This window comes from Oncorhynchus tshawytscha, linkage group LG09, assembly GCF_018296145.1.
Source record: "Oncorhynchus tshawytscha isolate Ot180627B linkage group LG09, Otsh_v2.0, whole genome shotgun sequence".
In the NCBI taxonomy this organism is placed as follows: domain Eukaryota; kingdom Metazoa; phylum Chordata; class Actinopteri; order Salmoniformes; family Salmonidae; genus Oncorhynchus; species Oncorhynchus tshawytscha.
In genome coordinates, this window is record NC_056437.1 from 25,373,732 (window position 1) to 25,389,432 (window position 15,701).

At 43.6% G+C, this 15,701-nt stretch overlaps 1 pseudogene; it reads left to right on the forward strand.

Annotated features, from left to right (window-relative positions):
* The first annotated feature begins 556 nt into the window (after nt 1-556).
* Nucleotides 557-14,026, forward strand: LOC112259076 (annotated as a pseudogene).
* The last annotated feature ends 1,675 nt before the right edge of the window (nt 14,027-15,701 follow it).

Consider the following 15,701-nt stretch of genomic DNA (forward strand, 5'->3'; position numbering starts at 1 on the left):
GTGTTAAATAAAACAATCTGTGCCTCATAATGGATCATTTGCAAGACAAGAACATGCCACATTAATTTCACATTAATTTAATTAGTTACAATGGTTTATTGAATTAAATTCTTAATGTCAATGGCCTAATATTTCAACTCACTGTAGTGTGTACACATCTGACCTTGCTACATGTTTAATCATTGCAGGATAAGCACAAAGCTACAAGGCAATATCAGTTTATTAGTGATAACTTTTCCTCATCACTGGCCATTGAGCACAACAGACAGCAATATGAACTGTTGCTGTAATATTGAGCCAATTTGGCATTATAGTGTCATTCTTCCGTTCTTCCTGCCCATAGAGATACTATTCGATTACTAGAATTGGCTGGCTAGCTAGCTAACAAACATACAGTGCAGATAAATTCTTCAAATTCATTATTTTACACATTATCTTACACAATATCTTACAGCACTGGCAAACCATGGTTGACCAACTCCATGGCCAAAATGGTGGACCTTTATCCCATCATAAGAAGGTTCATGTCCATTCTAGTATTCTAATTCTGAATTCTATGCTCCTGCCCCACTCCTAGGGGAGTTCCCTTGGCCAGACCAGGATCATCCGGAAGGCTTATGAACAGGAAAACACCCACATGATGGAGGAGTGCTACCAGCTCTGAGCAAAACTGGAGGCCGGGGCTAATATCACACTGTTCAGGTACACTGCTGCTACTTCATCTTAGTGTAGGAAATGATGAAGAAGGAAAGACACATTATACTGGAGAGAGTCAGAAATAAGAGATTGAGGAATTTGGCCAGTGCAGTAATAGTGGCATTGATACGAAATGAATAGTTCCGTCTGAGCCAAATGTGCAATGAGCATTTATGCCGTATCATTATTGTTACTAGGCACTGTACGCAGGATGTGGACTTTCAGTAGTTCAGGAGCACCCTGGAGAAGAACTAGGTTCCCACAGAGACCCTGGGACCAGAGGAGTTCAGCCAGAGAGAAGAACCAGGTTCCCACAGAGACCCTGGGACCAGAGGAGTTCAGCCAGAGAGAGGAACCAGGTTCCCACAGAGACCCTGGGACCAGAGGTGTTCAGCCAGAGAGAAGAACCAGGTTCCCACAGAGACCCTGGGACCAGAGGAGTTCAGCCAGAGAGAGTAACCAGGTTCCCACAGAGACCCTGGGACCAGAGGAGTTCAGCCAGAGAGAGGAACCAGGTTCCCACAGAGACCCTGGGACCAGAGGAGTTCAGCCAGAGAGAGGAACCAGGTTCCCACAGAGACCCTGGGACCAGAGGAGTTCAGCCAGAGAGAGGAACCAGGTTACCACAGAGACCCTGGGACCAGAGGAGTTCAACCAGAGAGAAGAACTAGGTTCCCACAGAGTGCCCTGAACTTAGCCTATTTTTTACTGTGTGTTTATTGACATGAGTAGATATGACAGGAGAGAGTTCACTCATGTCACCGTGAGGCGGTTCTCACTGGACTAGACTTAGCAACACACAAACCAAAGCTGATAGGACACCTTTCCAGCTCACTGACCTATCACAGGCATCTGGTGAGGTTATGTTAGTATGGGAGAGATTATTGTCTGAGGGGGAAAGAACAGTGAAATAACACGCTACAAAACCGGCAAGAAAAACAATGACATATGGAGTTTGATTTAATAGACTATAGAGGGTCAACTGACTTCCATCCTGCATTTGAACCCCAGCATCATCCTGTATAAGCAGTTTAAGCCATGTACAGGATGATATAAGGGCTGAGGCGTGGGCCTTAAAGCAGGGATGTCCTTGACCTTTAAAAACCATTGAGACAATGAAAGTTAGAGGGGGGGCTGTGTAAATCTTGGTGAGCAATACCAGTTTCCTGGATTGTATTTCACCGGCCTAATGGATCCTTCAGTGAGGAGGATGGATGAGTGCTTTGCCTGTGGGGGCTGTGGGGGCGGAGGCCTGGCTGAGTCTAGCTGAGCCAGCCTGGCTGGGTGCCCTCTGTCAGCCCCCGGACACTGTGCCCATCACTCAGGGCCGGGTGGGCCGCACAGGGGGTGCAGATCATATTTACACCCACCTAGTGGAGCGGGGGTCAGGGAGAGGAGAAGGAAGCTGATGAATGGAGCAGTCTCCTGGCTGGGGCGCTGCACATGCATCACAGCTGGCCATCCGCACCGGGTGCACCAGAGAAAACAGCAGTCATACATCGCCCCGGAGACTATCCATCACCCAGACCACTCAATTAGAGGCAGCCTCTCAGAGGGCCTGCAGCCCAGCCGTCCTGGGTGGCCCAACTGCACAACAGTACACCGAGATGCATGATATACTGTACTGTATGCACATGTAACAAACTTGCATAAAACACAAACCTGTCAGAAATGAAAGATTGAGGAAGTTGGCCAGTGCAGTAATAGTGGTATTGATAGGAAATGAATAGTTCTGTCTGAGCCAAAAGTGCAATGAGCATTTATGCTGTGTCATTATTTTTACTAGACACTGTAGGCAGGATGCTTTAATAACTGCCCCATGTAACAGTAAAAACGTTCTCTTGATGATACACAAGCATCTACACACTTGAGGACTTAATTGGTTTCTTCCAATCCCACTCCCAGGCGTACTGGTATCCTGGTGAAGAGCCCTGAGGATGACGTGGACTTCCAGCAGCTCAGAAGCACTGGAGAGTTCAGCCAAAGAGAGCAACCAGGTTCCCACAGAGACCCTGGGATCAGTGGAGTTCAGCCAGAGGCTCCCCCAGGTCAACCTGCTGGCTGGGGAGGGGCCCCTCGTAGACACACAGCTGGGGTCCTGTATGCAGGCCAGGCCCTCAGAGCAGCAAGGTACAGGAAGGGCCCCTGAAGCAACCTTCGTTCAACACCTAATGACCCTGCAGAGATGTTCAGACCTCTTGGTGTAATGGATAATGATTGGACTACAGAAGTAGGACCTTAATTCGATCACCCTGATGCAGGAAAACTTTCCTGCAATGTGGGACATTTAAAACATAGTATATTTGAGGTTTAAAAAGGCTTCTGAAATGTGTAATTTCCACTGCAATTTTAGACTTTATTTTTCCTTATGAAAAATGTATCAATCCCACAAAAATATCATCTACATTTCCCGTTGCTGCAGGGTTATTTTCCTGCTATAGCAAACTAACTCAAATTAAGATCCTACAGGGACTCAGGTTCAAATCTTAGTCAGGCTCCTCCGTGAATTTGATACAGGCCCATTGGACTGCTAAGGGAAGTAAGAGGATTTTCCCCATATCTCTGCATCTGTCCCATGGATTCCCAGTTCCAGAGTCTGGGAGGAGTGTTAAGGATGGTGATAAGGTTACAGAAGTCCAGCCTGGCTCTTCACTCACCGTGACGACAGCAAGTGGGGTCTACGGGCCAGAGAGCCTGGTGATTACAGCTGGGCACTGGGCCAACACACTGGTGTCCAATATTGGACTACAACTACCACAACAGCTGGGCCCTGGGCCAACACACTGGTGTCCAATACTGGACTACAACTACCATGACAGCTGGGCACTGGGCCAACACACTGGTGTCCGATATTGGACTACAACTACCACAACAGCTGGGCACTGGGCCAACACACTGGTGGCCCATACCGGACTACAACTACCACTACAGGTACAGTCACACACATTTTAGACACACGTGCATGCACATGTACGCGCACATACACATGCACATTCGCATACACAAACATTCCACAGTGTGTGTACCACACAACTCAAGGATTTCTGCCAGGTAAGAAGAGCATGATTCTGTACTTTAACTTATTTTTTATTAAACACCCTCCTGAGGCAATACGCAGTGAGTTATAGCAGTCTGTGTCTTTGACAGACACTGCATAGTCAGACACAGGGCAGTAACATGCTCTGGGGGAGATGGACTGTCCATCTGCAGAATAAATAACTCTACTTGTTCTCCCTTAGCTTCAGCAGGGCCATGATAGAAAATACTTTCTATATTTCTGTAACTAAGAGGATTTATAATCAAATCTCCCAGGTCTTACTGTGGAAGAGCAGATCCTTTGTCCAGGGAAAACATGAGACAATTAGAGTCACAAGGGCTTGAACATACAGAGAGGTTGACTACATGAATGTAAACTATGGAATAGAAAGACTACCAGACAAGCTATAGAAAGACTATCAGACAAGCTATAGAAAGACTACCAGACAAGCTATAGAAAGACTACCAGACAAGCTATAGAAAGACTACCAGACAAGCTATAGAAAGACTACCGGACAAGCTATAGAAAACCGTAGAAATACCAGTTAACTACAGCACAAGTAACTCCAGAGGAAGCTTATAGGGAGGGTGTGTTCCCTCTGAGGAAGGTCTGTTAAATCTGTCGGCCTCGGGCACATATGGCATCAGCCACTTCCCCTGCTTCGTCCAGATGGGAGAGGAGGGAGCGGTTTACCACTTCTATGGCCTTCTCTCCAATGAGTGCCCAGGCCTGATGAAGGTGAGGAACACTGTGACACGCCCTCGATACAGAAAGTGTCACTTACTGACACTGAATAATGCAGCAACTATTAGTGCCATTTCCCTGGACAAAATAACTATATTTTTATATAATAACCTATGGAGGGGATAGCCTGACAGCAACACTCCTTCACACTGTAATCAGATCCCTATTGTGAGGAGAGAATACACAGAGGATGCTATTTGAGGGCTTTGAGGGTATAGTTTTTCCTATTTAAACACACTATTGTAGAGAGTGTGAATGACCCTTGTTGTCCTCTAAAAGCAAGTCATTTTCATCAGAGAAAAATCTCTAAGGATGCACGGGTATTTAACATTTGCTGTATGCTGTTTGTTAATTAAATGGTGCTATCGGCCTTGTGTTCCTCAGAACTGCTATCACATGGGGCAGTGAGATGGAACATAAGGAGTGGGTCAGACAGACAGACAGGACGGACATTCTCTTCCTGTCCCAGTTTGTGTCCCTCTACCTCTCTGGACTGGAGCCAGAACCAGCCCTGGTGGAGAGCTGCCTGTACACAGTCAGACTACTGATGTCCATGTACTAAAGTTAACCAGAGCTAAAATGAAAGAACCTATTCACTAAATGGATTAATCCTCACTAATCTAAGTAGAGATTTTGCTGTCTGACAGCAATCAATTTCATTAGTAAGTGGCTATTTATTTCCAGAGTCCCGAAAACGATTGAATATGTAATTCTAACAGCATTTATGACATTATAATTACAATGTTCTGTTGAGTGACTCAATTGAGCGTGAAACACAAGTTGCATTCAACAATCCAGTTTGGATTCATATAATTAGGATGAGAGCATGTGGCAAACTCTCAGAGAGACTCTAAACAACATCATTGAAGAGAGAACACTGAGGGACACATTTTCAGTAGTGGTTTAACAATGCACTTCAACCATAGCCGCGGGAAGATGTTTGGGGTGGGGTTGCTAATAAGTTTTTGTCGAGGGGGGAGTGCGGCTGAATATTCTTTGTTGCCCACGCTACAGACGGCTTTATCGGTCCACTAATACAGGACTAGTAAAGGCCCAGCGCACTACTTTCGTGAGGGAAAAAAAAGGGTGGTGCAGCACCCTCAGCACCCCTACTTCCCCCGGCTATGGCTTAAACAATAACCAGGTTTACATCCAACCTTTTCATGCAAGTAAAGCAGGGCTTCCAGAAACATGTGGTGAGACAGCATTTTTCCTAGCACCTCACACCACTTTCAAAGCAAAAGCACCGATTAGCCCAGTAACTTCTCAGCGCATTTTTGCGTTCCAGTATAATATTTACCTTCTCTGTCGCAGTCTACCATTGAAAACCATTGAAGACTACACATAGAAAAGTCATGCTATTTGTATTTGAGCAATATGATTGGCCATTAATCAAGCAACACTATGCTCCTGTAAGTCACAAAATCTCGAGCAGTACAGAAGTGGATTCACACAGCACACGCCAGCTGTCCTGAGAAAAAAGAAGCAGCCATCAATCTACTCACTGAGCTTATTTATTTACACAAGTAAACGTTAAATATTGAACATACTAGTAATATGCTGGCTTCTGTTGATAGTCTGCAAAAAGGAAGCAAATAAAATGCACTTTAGCATTTGTCTTGGCTAGCCTAGGCTACTGTAGCCAGGACAGGGCTGATTGGATAAAGCTGAGCCGCCGGTCACTGGTCCATGGCCCGTGACGTGAAAGGGTCAAATCAAACAGTAATCTGCATCGCTCGGTCATGTTGTTAACTATGGTGCACTATGTTGTTAACTATGGGTGTTAACTATGGTGCACTATGTTAACTATGGTGCACTATGGTTGTTAACTATGGTGCACTATGGTTGTTAACTATGGTTGTTAACTATGGTGCACTATGTTAACTATGGTGCATCGTTAACTCGGTCATGTTGTTAACTAGGCAGCATGGTGCACTATGTTAACTATGGTGCACGGTCATGTTGTTAACTATGGTGCACTATGTTAACTATGGTGCACTCATGTTGTTAACTAGTGCACATGGTTGTTAACTATGGTGCACTATGTAACATGGTCGGTCATGTTGTTAACTAGGCAGCATGGTGCACTATGTTAACTATGGTGCATCACTCGGTCATGTTGTTAACTAGGCAGCATGGTGCACTATGTTAACTATGGTGCACTATGTTAACTATGGTGCATCGCTCGGTCATGTTGTTAACTATGGTGCACTATGTTAACTATGGTGCACCGCTCATGTTGTCATGTTGTTAACTATGGTGCATGGTTGTTAACTATGGTGCATCTATGGTGCTCGGTCATGTTGTTAACTATGGTGCACTATGTTAACTATGGTGCATCGCTCGGTCATGTTGTTAACTAGGCAGCATGGTGCACTATGTTAACTATGGTGGTGTTTTTAACTATGGTGCACTATGTTAACTATGGTGCATCGCTCGGTCATGTTGTTAACTAGGCAGCATGGTGCACTATGTTAACTATGGTGCATCGCTCGGTCATGTTGTTAACTATGGTGCACTATGTTAACTATGGTGCATCGCTCGGTCATGTTGTTAACTAGGCAGCATGGTGCACTATGTTAACTATGGTGCATCGCTCGGTCATGTTGTTAACTATGGTGCACCGCTCGGTCATGTTGTTAACTATGGTGCACTATGTTAACTATGGTGCACTATGGTTGTTAACTATGGTGCACTATGTTAACTATGGTGCATCGCTCGGTCATGTTGTTAACTATGGTGCACTATGTTAACTATGGTGCATCGCTCCGTCATGTTGTTAACTATGGTGCACTATGTTAACTATGGTGCATCGCTCGGTCATGTTGTTAACTATGGTGCACTATGTTAACTATGGTGCACCGCTCGGTCATGTTGTTAACTAGGCAGCATGGTGCACTATGTTAACTATGGTGCACTATGTTAACTATGGTGCATCGCTCGGTCATGTTGTTAACTATGGTGCACTATGTTAACTATGGTGCATCGCTCCGTCATGTTGTTAACTATGGTGCACTATGTTAACTATGGTGGTGCATGTTGTTAACGCTCGGTCATGTTGTTAACTAGGCAGCATGGTGCACTATGTTAACTATGGTGCACTATGTTAACTATGGTGCATCGCTCGGTCATGTTGTTAACTATGGTGCACTATGTTAACTATGGTGCATCGCTCCGTCATGTTGTTAACTATGGTGCACTATGTTAACTATGGTGCATCGCTCGGTCATGTTGTTAACTATGGTGCACTATGTTGTTAACTATGATGCACTATGTTAACTATGGTGCATCGCTCGGTCATGTTGTTAACTATGGTGCATCGCTCAGTCATGTTGTTAACTATGGTGCATCACTCGGTCATGTTGTTAACTATGGTGCATCGCTCAGTCATGTTGTTAACTAGGCAGCATGGTGCACTATGTTAACTATGGTGCATCGTCATGTTGTTCCGTCATGTTGTTAACTAGGCAGCATGGTGCACTATGTTAACTATGGTGCATCGCTCGGTCATGTTGTTAACTAGGCAGCATGGTGCACTATGTTAACTATGGTGCATCGCTCGGTCATGTTGTTAACTAGGCAGCATGGTGCACTATGTTAACTATGGTGCACCGCTCGGTCATGTTGTTAACTAGGCAGCGTGGTGCACTATGTTAACTATGGTGCGTCGCTCCGTCATGTTGTTAACTAGGCAGCATGGTGCACTATGTTAACTATGGTGCACCGCTCGGTCATGTTGTTAACTAGGCAGCATGGTGCACTATGTTAACTATGGTGCATAACATTTCCATATCGGTCATGTTGTTAACTAGGCAGCGTGGTGCACTATGTTAACTATGGTGCACCGCTCGGTCATGTTGTTAACTAGGCAGCATGGTGCACTATGTTAACTATGGTGCACCGCTTTTTCGGTCATGTTGTTAACTAGGCAGCATGGTGCACTATGTTAACTATGGTGCGTCGCTCCGTCATGTTGTTAACTATGGTGCACTATGTTAACTATGGTGCATCGCTCGGTCATGTTGTTAACTAGGCAGCGTGGTGCACTATGTTAACTATGGTGCACCGCTCGGTCATGTTGTTAACTAGGCAGCATGGTGCACTATGTTAACTATGGTGCGTCGCTCCGTCATGTTGTTAACTATGGTGCGTCGCTCCGTCATGTTGTTAACTATGGTGCACTATGTTAACTATGATGCACTATGTTAACTATGGTGCATCGCTCGGTCATGTTGTTAACTATGGTGCGTCGCTCAGTCATGTTGTTAACTAGGCAGCATGGTGCACTATGTTAACTATGGTGCACCGTTCGGTCATGTTGTTAACTATGTGCACAGCAATATCCACTCGGTCATGTTGTTAACTATGGTGCATCGCTCGGTCATGTTGTTAACTAGGCAGCATGGTGCACTATGTTAACTATGGTGCACCTACTTTTCGGTTATGTTGTTAACTATTGGTGCACTATGTTAACTATGGTGCACTCAGTAAAATCTTTGAAAATGTCATGTTGTTAACTAGGCAGCATGGTGCACTATGTTAACTATAGGTGCACCGCATATAAACGGTCATGTTGTTAGGAACACCTTCGCTTAATATTGGAGTCCCATGTTGACTCCAATGCTTCCCACAGTTGTTTCAAGTTGGCTGGCTGTCCTTTGGGTGGTGGACCATTCTTAATACACACGGGAAACTGTTGGGGGTGAAAAACCTAGCAGCATTGTAGTTCTTGACACAAACCAATGTGCCTGGCACCTACTACCACCCTCTGAATGTCTCAATTGTCTCAAGGCTTTAAAATCACTCTTTAACCAGTCTTCTCCCCTTCATCTAAGCTGATTGAAATGGATTTAACAAATTACATCAATAACGGATCATAGCTTTCACCTGGATTCATCTGGTCAGTCTATCTATGTCATGAAAAGAGCAGGTGTTCTTAATGTTTTGTATATTCAGTGTCGAGAGAAGGTATTCAGGCCAGGGGTATTCAACTCTTACCCTACAATTCTGGAGCCTGTTAGTTTTTTGTTCAACCTGATAATGAATTGCACCCATCTGGTGCCAACATCCAACATTTCTCAACATCTATGCATAGTCCCTTTACCCCTGCCAACATGTTCAAATTACCTCGACTAACCTGCACGCCCGCACATTGACTCAGTGCCAGTATCCCCTGAATATAGCCTGGTTATCGTTAATGTTATTTTATTGTTACTTTTTATGTTATCTTATTTTATACTTTAATTTATTATATTTTCTTAATTATATTTCTTGAACTGCATTGTTGATAAGTAAAAACATTGGAACTGGCTTCAAGGTTCAGAGCTGAATTTGAGGGTTATAGGTCCTGCATGACCACAATGCATTTAAAAACTACACCATGTCCAGACCAGTATAAATTCTGTGCTGGCCATTAGATTAGCTAATGTTGGACCCTGTCATAGCCTATGAATAGGACCAAGACTTTTACTTGACCCGGTCATATGATCAGGAAAAACTCCAGGCCTCAGAAAAGACACTTACAAACACCACTTCTGAACCTGTGGCACCACGTCTGGAGTACAGTACTGTACTGATGTCTGATAAAAAAAATGGCAGGACAGGGCTGATGGAAATAACTAATTTGACAGTAAACTTTCCAAAAGTTGACTAAACAAAACATGCTTGACAAGGTTGGATCTTTTTGTGTCGGTAAAATGTATTATGCAAGAAATGGCAATGGAAAAGGCTTTATGCGCAAATATTGCTATAATAGCCATCAATATATTAACCATCAATATAATAACCACAAATATAACCATCGCTATAATAACCATCAATATATTAACCATAAATTGAATAACCATCGCTATAATAACCATCAATATATTAACCATCAATATAATAACCATCGCTATAATAACCATCAATATATTAACCATCAATATAATAACCATCACTATAATAACCATCAATATAATAACCATCAATATAATAACCATCAATATAATAACCATCAATATAATAACCATCGCTATAATAACCATCAATATATTAACCATCAATATAATAACCATCAATATAATAACCATCAATATAATAACCATCGCTATAATAACCATCAATATATTAACCATCAATATATTAACCATCAATATAATAACCATCACCAGTCGTGTAATGATGTAGTGTGTGGTCCTCCCACTACGACTCAGGAAAGCATGCAGTTTATTAAGCAACAGATTAAATAAATGATGAGGAACTTCACAGTGTAGTCAGTGCATGGGTATGACCTTAATGTTCCTTTACAATAAATATTGTGCAAGCTGTGGATGAGAGCACATGTGCCAAGGCCAGAGTGGGTACATTCACTATATAACCAAACATTTGAGAATGCGATGGAAACCCATTTAACTTGGGAGGGGGTTCAGTACATGGGAATTTAAACGCAGAAGTTATTTTCATGTGCATTATGTCATCACGCACAGCATTTTAATCTGGTGGGATATTGTTTTTATGCAGATTTTATAATATTCATGTGAAAAGCTGTCGCCAATTGGATGGAAACCGAGCTATTGACTCATCATTTTCTTGATTTACACTTGTAGATAAAATGAAGATAAATGCACTGTACACAAGGTACTGTAAGGTACCAAGGAGACTTTAACAGGAGTATGCATGTTTCCATTCCCAATTTTATCAGCATATCGATTGCGCAACCAGGGGTGGAAAGACCCTGGATCATTGTTACTCTAACTTCCTCGACGCATATAAGGCCCTGCCCCGCCCCCTTTCGGAAAAGCTGACCATGACTCCATTTTGTTGATCCCTGCCTACAGACAGAAACTAAAACAAGAAGCTCCCACGCTGAGGTCTGTCCAACGCTGGTCTGACCAAGCTGACTCCACACTCCAAGACTGCTTCCATCACGTGGACTGGGAGATGTTTCGTATTGCGTCAGACAACAACATTGACGAATACGCTGATACGGTGTGCGAGTTCATTAGAACGTGCGTTGAAGATGTCGTTCCCATAGCAACGATTAAAACATTCCCTAACCAGAAACCTTGGATTGATGGCAGCATTCGTGTGAAACTGAAGGCACGAACCACTGCTTTTAATCAGGGCAAGGTGTCTGGTAACATGACTGAATACAAACAGTGCAGCTATTCCCTCCGCAAGGCTATCAAACAAGCTAAGCGCCAGTACAGAGACAAAGTAGAATCTCAATTCAACGGCTCAGACACAAGAGGTATGTGGCAGGGTCTACAGTCAATCACGGACTACAGGAAGAAACCCAGCCCAGTCACGGACCAGGATGTCTTGCTCCCAGGCAGACTAAATAACTTTTTTGCCCGCTTTGAGGACAATACAGTGCCACTGACACGGCCTGCAACGGAAACATGCGGTCTCTCCTTCACTGCAGCCGAAGTGAGTAAGACATTTAAACGTGTTAACCCTCGCAAGGCTGCAGGCCCAGACGGCATCCCCAGCCGCGCCCTCAGAGCATGCGCAGACCAGCTGGCCGGTGTGTTTACGGACATATTCAATCAATCCCTATACCAGTCTGCTGTTCCCACATGCTTCAAGAGGGCCACCATTGTTCCTGTTCCCAAGAAAGCTAAGGTAACTGAGCTAAACGACTACCGCCCCGTAGCACTCACATCCGTCATCATGAAGTGCTTTGAGAGACTAGTCAAGGGCCATATCACCTCCACCCTACCTGACACCCTTGACCCACTCCAATTTGCTTACCGCCCAAATAGGTCCACAGACGATGCAATCTCAACCACACTGCACACTGCCCTAACCCATCTGGACAAGAGGAATACCTATGTGAGAATGCTGTTCATCGACTACAGCTCGGCATTCAACACCATAGTACCCTCCAAGCTCGTCATCAAGCTCGAGACCCTGGGTCTCGACCCCGCCCTGTGCAACTGGGTACTGGACTTCCTGACGGGCCGCCCCCAGGTGGTGAGGGTAGGCAACAACATCTCCTCTCCGCTGATCCTCAACACTGGGGCCCCACAAGGGTGCGTTCTGAGCCCTCTCCTGTACTCCCTGTTCACCCACGACTGCGTGGCCATGCACGCCTCCAACTCAATCATCAAGTTTGCGGACGATACAACAGTGGTAGGCTTGATTACCAACAACGACGAGACGGCCTACAGGGAGGAGGTGAGGGCCCTCGGAGTGTGGTGTCAGGAAAACAACCTCACACTCAACGTCAACAAAACTAAGGAGATGATTGTGGACTTCAGGAAACAGCAGAGGGAACACCCCCTATCCACATCGATGGAACAGTAGTGGAGAGGGTAGCAAGTTTTAAGTTCCTCGGCATACACATCACAGACAAACTGAATTGGTCCACTCACACAGACAGCATCGTGAGGAAGGCGCAGCAGCGCCTCTTCAACCTCAGGAGGCTGAAGAAATTCGGCTTGTCACCAAAAGCACTCACAAACTTCTACAGATGCACAATCGAGAGCATCCTGGTGGGCTGTATCACCGCCTGGTATGGCAACTGCACCGCCCTCAACCGTAAGGCTCTCCAGAGGGTAGTGAGGTCTGCACAACGCATCACCGGGGGCAAACTACCTGCCCTCCAGGACACCTACACCACCCGATGCTACAGGAAGGCCATAAAGATCATCAAGGACATCAACCACCCGAGCCACTGCCTGTTCACCCCGCTGTCATCCAGAAGGCGAGGTCAGTACAGGTGCATCAAAGCTGGGACCGAGAGACTGAAAAACAGCTTCTATCTCAAGGCCATCAGACTGTTAAACAGCCACCACTAACATTGAGTGGCTACTGCCAACACACTGTCAATGACACTGACTCTACTCCAGCCACTTTAATCATGGGAATTGATGGGAAATGATGTAAATATATCACTAGCCACTTTAAACAATGCTACCTTATATAATGTTACTTACCCTACATTGTTCATCTCATATGCATACGTTGATACTGTACTCTATATCATCGACTGCATCCTTATGTAATACATGTATCACTAGCCACTTTAACTATGCCACTTGGTTTACATACTTATCTCATATGTATATACTGTACTCGATATCATCTACTGTATCTTGCCTATGCTGCTCTGTACCATCACTCATTCATATATCCTTATGGACATATTCTTTATCCCCTTACACTGTGTATAAGACAGTAGTTTTTTTTTTTGGAATTGTTAGTTAGATTACTTGCTTTTTATTACTGCATTGTCGGAACTAGAAGCACAAGCATTTCGCTACACTCGCATTAACATCTGCTAACCATGTGTATGTGACAAATAAAATTTGATTTGATTTGATTTGATTTGATTTGATCTCTGATTGCCTGCAGGTTACACCAGACCATCACTTTGTTCTAGATTGCCACCCTCACCACGGCAACATTGTAATCGGAGCAGGATTCTTATGTATGTTTACAGGAGTCCCTATTCAACTCTCGTGGTCATGGTACTGTGTTCTTGCATCCCTCTACAATATCTATTTGCACATTCCAGCACTGAAAAACCATATCAAAACCTACAGCCAAATGGCCACCTGCTGAAAGACAGTTTTGTAGCCTGGCTGCGTGCGTCCCTTTGGATAACGGCAAATTGTAATAATCCAAACTTAAAGCCCATTGATTCAGACCAGGAGGGACTTCCCAGAATTTCTTCCATCTGTTCAGCGGCTTCTACTAATGAATTCTGGATTAAACATGTAATTAATTTCTGCTCTTAAAGGTCCAATTCAACCGTTTTTAACTCAATATCAAATCATTTCTGGGTAACAATTAAGTACCTTACTGTGATTGTTTTCAATTAAAATGGTCAAGAATAAACAAAAATTGCTTCTTAGCAAAGTGCAATTTCTCAAGCAAGAATTTTGCTAGGAATGACTGGGAGTGGTCTGAGTGGGTAGGGGAAAACTGAAAACTATCTGTTATCGGCTGAGAGGTATGGAACCATCTTTCTTATTGGACTGTTATCTAAAGTATACCCTGTTGATATCACCAGGCAGGCCAAAACTCCATCTCACCAAAACAGGCTCAAATTTAAGGTGGTCTTTTCAAACAGCTCTTACACTGGAAGGGCATTATCATCATTTTCACAATTTCACAGTATTATTCCAACATCATAGTGTGGAAATATATATAAAACACAGGTAAATCACGCTTTTGACTGCACTGGGACTTTAATCAATTTATAGCTCTGACCCGTGCAACTTGGGGGGTTAGGAACTCCACCGAGCTCTGACACAGTCCTGGCGTGGTGCCAAAGCTATTCATCTTGCGATGCATTGTCTTACATGTAATAACACAACTGGAGAAAGACCTCGCTGTCTGCTAGACTGAGCATGCTCTATTGTTCTTTCAGCTCCCTCGTATTATGGTGCTTCGTGATTTATTACAAGCATTCTAGTAGTAAGGCATTCAGAGCAACGGACAGGGTCACCATTTATAACTGTTAATTAGTTAGATGTTCTTATACCACCCACATGTTGTTTACCATGTTGACAGGATAATACTCTCCTACTGCACTTAACCAGTTATCATTTCAGCAAGCCATGACACCCACCATCTCAGATTGTTCTAAAATTGTTTCTGTAGTTATAAACAGGTAATAATGGCTTTCCTGAAACATTATTTTGTTGAAATGTAATTTTATCTTGGAGAAATTAAAGGGATACTTTGGGATTTTGGCAACGAGGCCATTTATCTACTTCCCCAGAGTCAGATTAATTAATGGATAGCATTTTAATGTCTCTGTGTCTAGTATGAAGGAAGTTAGAGGTAGTTTCACGAACCAATGCTAACTAGTGTTAGCACAAGGTTAGTTGGTTTTGAATCCCTTTCTTGTGCTTTTTGAGGTGGAACAACCCTGTATTCATCTAAAAGATATACATGCTAGGTTCCAATTAATCTCATTTGAAACTTTCTACCACACTGTTCTTTCAAAATCTGACAAATATTATACTGGTTTGCAATGGGACATTATAAATATATAATATCTTAACCCTTAATAATTGGGTTGTGTGCTACCTTACAGGGCATTCAGAAAGTATTCAGACCCCTTAAATGTTTCCACATTTTGTTACTTTACAGCTTTATTCTAAAATTGATTAAATAGTTTTTTCCCTCATCAACATACACATAATAAACCATAATGACAAAGCAACGTAATGTTTTGCATATGTAAAATAAAAAATAAAAAATGAAATATTACATTTACATAAGTATT